The sequence below is a fragment of the Condylura cristata genome, unplaced genomic scaffold, assembly GCF_000260355.1.
Source record: "Condylura cristata isolate star-nosed mole 26May11 unplaced genomic scaffold, ConCri1.0 scaffold00027, whole genome shotgun sequence".
NCBI classification, from domain to species: domain Eukaryota; kingdom Metazoa; phylum Chordata; class Mammalia; order Eulipotyphla; family Talpidae; genus Condylura; species Condylura cristata.
The window spans coordinates 19,506,382-19,512,310 of NW_004567128.1; the positions used below are offsets into that span (position 1 = coordinate 19,506,382).

The following is a 5,929-nucleotide window of genomic DNA, read 5'->3' on the forward strand; positions in this document are numbered from 1 at the left end:
CAGGAGAGGTCTGCTGCGACTTGGGGGTCAGCTCCAGGGTGGGGATCAAACGAAGAGGCTACGGCTAGCTTGCAGTGCTGTGCTTTAACCTGTTGCACCACCAGGGAGAGCCCTCCCATGTATTTCCTCCCATGTATTTTCATGTATTTCTGTGTATCTTTCTGTGTTTTGTATTCTTTGTTGTCTGCTTTTCTATTCTTTTACCAAAACCTCACTTTCTTAACCACAGGGATTTTGGTAATAATTTATGATAATGAAAAGCTCAGATCTCTGTCACTGCTCTTTTTCCTTCCCAGATTGTCATCTTTATTGTTTTTTTTTCTTTTTCAAACACTTTTAGAAACACAGTTTTATGTTTCATAGAAAATGGGAACAAGTTAGACTAGGAATGTCTTAAAATGACAGATTAATGAATAGCTGTTATAATTATAATAATGGTATCTTCTCATTCTATATATATTTTTAAAGGTTTATTTTTATTTATGTATACAAAAACTGGGGTGTAGGACAGAGGTCTGATGGGAAGAGTGAGAGTATTCACCAGAGATAGAGTGGGGAGCAGAACAGGTGGATATATTGAAATACACTACTGAGGGGAGCAGCAGGTGAGACAGGAGCAGTCTGCTGCGCCCTGTGGGTCACCTCCCTGGCTGGCGTTGACTCATGCTGCAGTGGCCAGCAATAGCTTGATAGTGCTGAAACTCTAACCCCTGCACCACCTGGGAGGCCCCCAGTATCTTCTCATTCTAATATATATATATAATTAAATATATTAAACTTGGGTCCTTAAAAAAATTTGGTAATTTTATCTATTCATTTTTATGCACATTTCTCAGAGTTATATGTACCTTTTCTATTATTCTGATGTTAGGAGTTGAATCTCTCCTTCAACCTATCATTAATAACTTTTATTATTTTCTCCCTCTATTAGAATCCTTTGAATGTCACTAAAGTAGTTTATAACTTGTGTGAAGGGAATAAGAGTGCTATTCATTAGCAACCTGATATTCAAATACCTTCTGTCATTGGATGGAAACCTTGAACTTGAGGAAGAAAAAAATCATGTTTTGACAGTTTGGGTCTTTTTTTTTTTTTTTTTGCCCTTGAGTTTTTAATTGATTTGGGCAATACAAGCTTTAGCATAGACAGGGGTGAACTTCAGGCTGATCTCACCCTGACCAACATCTGTGTAACTTCTAACCAAGCAATCTCTGCTAAAACATGGCTTAAATGACCAAAGAAGAAATCTATTTAGCTTTAGTTAACGTCTATATCAAAACAAACTGATCTTTTCAAGTGTTTCAGCTTTCCAAGCATTTGTGCATAGAGGAAAGGTAGGACAATCAAGAGAGGGGTTAGGAGAGAGAAGAGGTTTCCTGTGGATATGCATGCTGACATTTGTATGCAATAGCAGGAAGAATCATGAAGAATGAAGGATACCATTCAACAGTGTGTATGTTTTGTTCTAGGCATAGATAAGTAATGCTGTTCTAGAAGTAATGACTTTAGTCCTTTTTTTTTTTAAAGATTTATTTATTTATACATACAGAACTGGGGTACAGGCCAGAGGTGCAGGGACAGTGAGAGGATTCACCAGAGACAGAGTGGGGAGCAGAACAGGCCGACTGACAAGTACATGCTGAGGGGAGCAGCAGGCGGGTCAGGAGAGGTCTGCTGCGCCATGTTGGGTCACCTCTGGGGCAGGCGGGGACCGAACTCATGCTGAAGTGGCTTTAGCTTCTTAGTGCTGTGCTTTAACTCGCTGCGCCACCAGGGAGGGCCAATTTAGTCCTTCTTAATGTTTTTTTTTTTTTTTCAGTTTGAAAGTGGTTACTGTTTATTAGCTTACCAGCTTCCAAAAACAATCATGATAGACACCTTAGTCTGTCCTTTTAATAAGCCTGTTGATCTGGTCTTCCCTGTAGCAGTATCTCCTCCACCTTCTACAAAATGGATGGTTTTCTTCTTCTTGCCACCATATGGAAAAGATAATTTGCAGGGCCACTGGAAGCTGTGTACCTCTTCAAAGTGTTTTCTAGCAATATAGATTTCATGAATCAGGGCCTCCAAACAGATGATGCCTTATTTACCAAGATATCTAGCAATCAATGAGCTACCTGTTAGGACAATTTGCTTCTTGTTGATTTTGCCATAACCATTTTTGTAGACCAGTTCATTTACTGACTTAAGGCTTGGGCCCCACCATGCAATACATGGGTCTGTCATCCTCAGCATGACAACTGAAGGCTTATTGAACTTATTAACAAAGGTACCATCCTAAATCTAGTGAAGGTGAAGAAGCTACAACACTTTTTGGGACCTTTGGGTTCACACCATTGATAGTTCTGCCTTTAACGACAAATGCTCATTAGGGTCTCACAGGTTCATAGAATCCCCAGCTCTTCTTGCCACCCTAACCTTTCCAGTTTCAGGTCTGTGCAGATGCCTACATTCCTTGTGATGGTGCTTTCATCAATAAGCTTCCTCCATCTCTTTCAAAGCATCTTTTGGGCCAACTTCTTTCTCAGATGTTTGATCTTCAGCTCAGGAAATTCCTCTTTTTGCATAAAGGTCTCTGGCACAGAGGAGCCTTTTTTTTTTTTTTTTTTCCTTTTCCTTTGTATCCTCCATGGCTCTAGCTGGAAAAAAGAAGTTTACTGCAATTTGGGTCTACAGTCAGGACTAATTGTTGAGTGTAGTAGATGGAGGTGAATTTTAGGAAATACTACAGAGCAATATCAGGACTTTGGGCTTTTCTAATTTGATATTTTTTTCTTGATGTGTTGAATCTTTAGTGGATAGCCAAGGATTGGAGCTAATATGATGGAATATGCTGCCTCTTCCCTTCCCTCTTACTTCATTTCACTTCATTTTAAAATGCTGATCAGAAGTCAAAAAATGAGCTCTCTTCTCACTATAAGCCCTCACCTAAAATGTGAAAATGCTGGGTTAGATGGTTAATGATAACAAATATCTTATGTGGGTTTCCTGAAGTATTCTTCAGGAGTGATCTATATTTCTGTTTCTTTTGAAATACTGGCACTACCAATTCTATGAACTCTACATAGAAGTCCACTATATTACCTTTTGATCTCAGCTCACCTGATTTTCTGCTTATAACTCAAAACTCAAGATGGTTCATAGCTTTAAATAGAGTAGTACTTATTAAATATTTAATAAGGTCACACGCTTAAGTTGCATACAACTTTGAGAGGGGCAGGTGTGGAAATCTGATTCTAGCCGTGCAATTTCAAGACTCCTTTCATGTTTTTGAGAGACATACTTGTTGATCTATGAATTTATTACCATAAATATAATTAAAGCAAAATCCTTATTTAAAAATCTTCAGAAATGGATCATGGTGGACTATTTTAAATAATAGATGCGATGTTCATCCTGATATTTAAATATTTATAAATTTAATTTCTAATTCTGTCAGCCTATTGTATCATTTGTATGCTATGTAACTATCATTCATATAGATATGCATTGATCATGGAAAAGGTGTAATTAAATGATGGCTATGGCTTATTAAGTATCATTTATGTAACATACATACAAATATAACAAATACTAAAAACAAGCTGTGTAGTTTCTTCTCCATATACTTGATGCAACAGTACATCAGAGATATAAGAAATTCACATCTGGTTTTTAAAAGCCAAGGTTTGCTTTAAGGTATCTTTAATTTGGAAGCCTAAAATCTTTTTATGTATTTTTTTTTCTAGTATAGGAATGGGAAGTTGAGGGTCAATTAAAAAAATGATAGATCTGTTAATTCACTATGTTAACTACTTCCAATATTCTATTTGCATTTATATATTTTTCACAGTAAATATTATAAAACAGGTTTCCTGCACCTCAGCTCTCTCCATCCATGCCTCTCTAACTTCGGTTGTCTTTCCTTCAAAGTAAAACTTACATAATCTGCCTTGTTCAGAATCCCATCTAGCTCCAGTTTTATTAATACATTTACATTAAGAACTAACCCTAGGAGAGTGAGTTTTTGCAAAACCCATAGTTGTTTCCTTGTACAAATAGCTGATGCATCGTAAGTGAAAATGGGAGGCTGAATAAATGAAGCTGAACTTCTGTTATATTTGCCTTCAAGTGACTACATAATGATGTACCAATGTAAAGGAAGAAAAAGTCTGAGAGGGACAAACTGCCCTGGGCAGATTTACTATTGAACTACCGAAGCTCAAGTAGGGCAAAAACTCATTATTTTTCTTAAAGAATACCCTCCAACCCAGTTATGTAAGTTTTGTGTTCTGTGACATCTCTATTCATTCTTAGGAAATCTGGATGAAATACAGCTATCCCTGGCTCAAGTACATGTTCAACATCAAGAAAAAGAATAACAAGGGATTTAATGTAGAAACATAAAAGGAGCAATAAAGAGCAAAATGACAGAGTTGATAAGAAAAGGAAAGTTCCAGGGTAATTAGGAAATTTCTTGGTACTATTAAGTGAAGCCAGTGAACATGGGATTAGTGACTAAAGATATACTTGGCTTCTCTTTTCACTTGGGGTCATTCTTTGTCAATAAAACTCCCCCAACACAACAGACTTCAAGTGTATTTAGCTTCAGTTTGGTATTATAAACTGCAAGAGCCCTTAAATAAGAAACAGGTTCTGAAGCAAAAACTCAATGTGTGAATGCAGGACATATCGTAGGTAAATAACAAAGCAGAATATATCAGGTAATGTTAGAAATTAGTCTTTTTTTTTTAAAGATATATTTATTTGTGCATACAGAACTGGGATACAGGCCAGAGATTCAGGGGTGGTGAAAGCCTTCACCAGAGACAGAGTGGGGAGCAGATCAGGCAGATCGATGAAGTACACTGCTGAGGGGAGCAGCGGGCAGGTCAGGAGAGGTCTGCCACGCCATGTGGTCACCTCCGGGGCAGGCGGCAGGCGGGGATCAAACTCATGCGAAAGTGGTTTCAGTTTCCTAGTGCTGTGTTTTAACCCGCTGCACCACCAGTGAAGGCCAGAAATTAGTCTTTTTAGACATATCTATACCCTTGTTATCTCTATTAAACAAAACGTTGACTCATCTCAGTCCTAAAATGCAGTTTCCTTTTCTTTTTCCTCTATACTGAAATTGCAATACCTGAAAATAAAGAAACAGTAAAGTGACTGCCTTTTGCCTAAGCCTAATCTTTTGTTTTATTCTGGCTTGTGGTAATTTATTGGCTCTTTGTTATTTTTCTAGGATCCTAGTTTATTTCCACACACATGTTATCTCTGGACTGTAGCTGTATCTCTCTCTAGTTTCATCAAATCCTGTGAGTCTTTGAAAAAGTGACAAATAGAAAAGCATAAAGCTGTAATTAATAATATTTAACTTACAAAAATAAAGGTCCTTTCTCAACTGGAAACCTTTGTAAGCTCCTTGGATACTTAAAGAATCAGTATCAAAGCAGGAGAGAAAAAGATTAGATTCGGAGAGGAATTCAAGTATTAGGAATAGATTTACCAGAATAGAAAAGAAAACAAATCACAAGGAACCTCCTTATCTTTATGAAACATAAAGGATTTGCAAGAATGGAAGAATTTGAGCATATCAAGGGGAAATTAATTTTACTCAAATTTGCAGAAAATTCTTAGAACAAATGCATATAACTGGAGTGATTAGAGAGACCGTGAAGTATTTCTCTGAAAGGGGAGTGTTTACTAACGGCGGAGAAGTAGTGAAAAATATGTATGATGATCAGAAAGTGACAAGTTCTTGCCAATGTAAATCAGGTGACAATACTATGCTGTTTCTCACTGAGGCTTTTTAAAATGAATTTGATTCATGTTCATTCTCCACACTTTCCACTGCCTGGATGGTATAATGGAAATGTTGAAAGCATTTGTTGAGGAGATAGTTACACAGCATTAAAAAAAAATGAGCTCTCTTCTCACTATAAGCCCTCAC

General features: G+C 37.2%; 1 pseudogene; it reads right to left on the reverse strand.

Moving 5' to 3' along the window:
* Nucleotides 1–1,879: 1,879 nt before the first annotated feature.
* LOC101618939 overlaps nt 1,880–5,929 on the reverse strand; it is a 29,960-nt pseudogene continuing 25,910 nt past the window's right edge.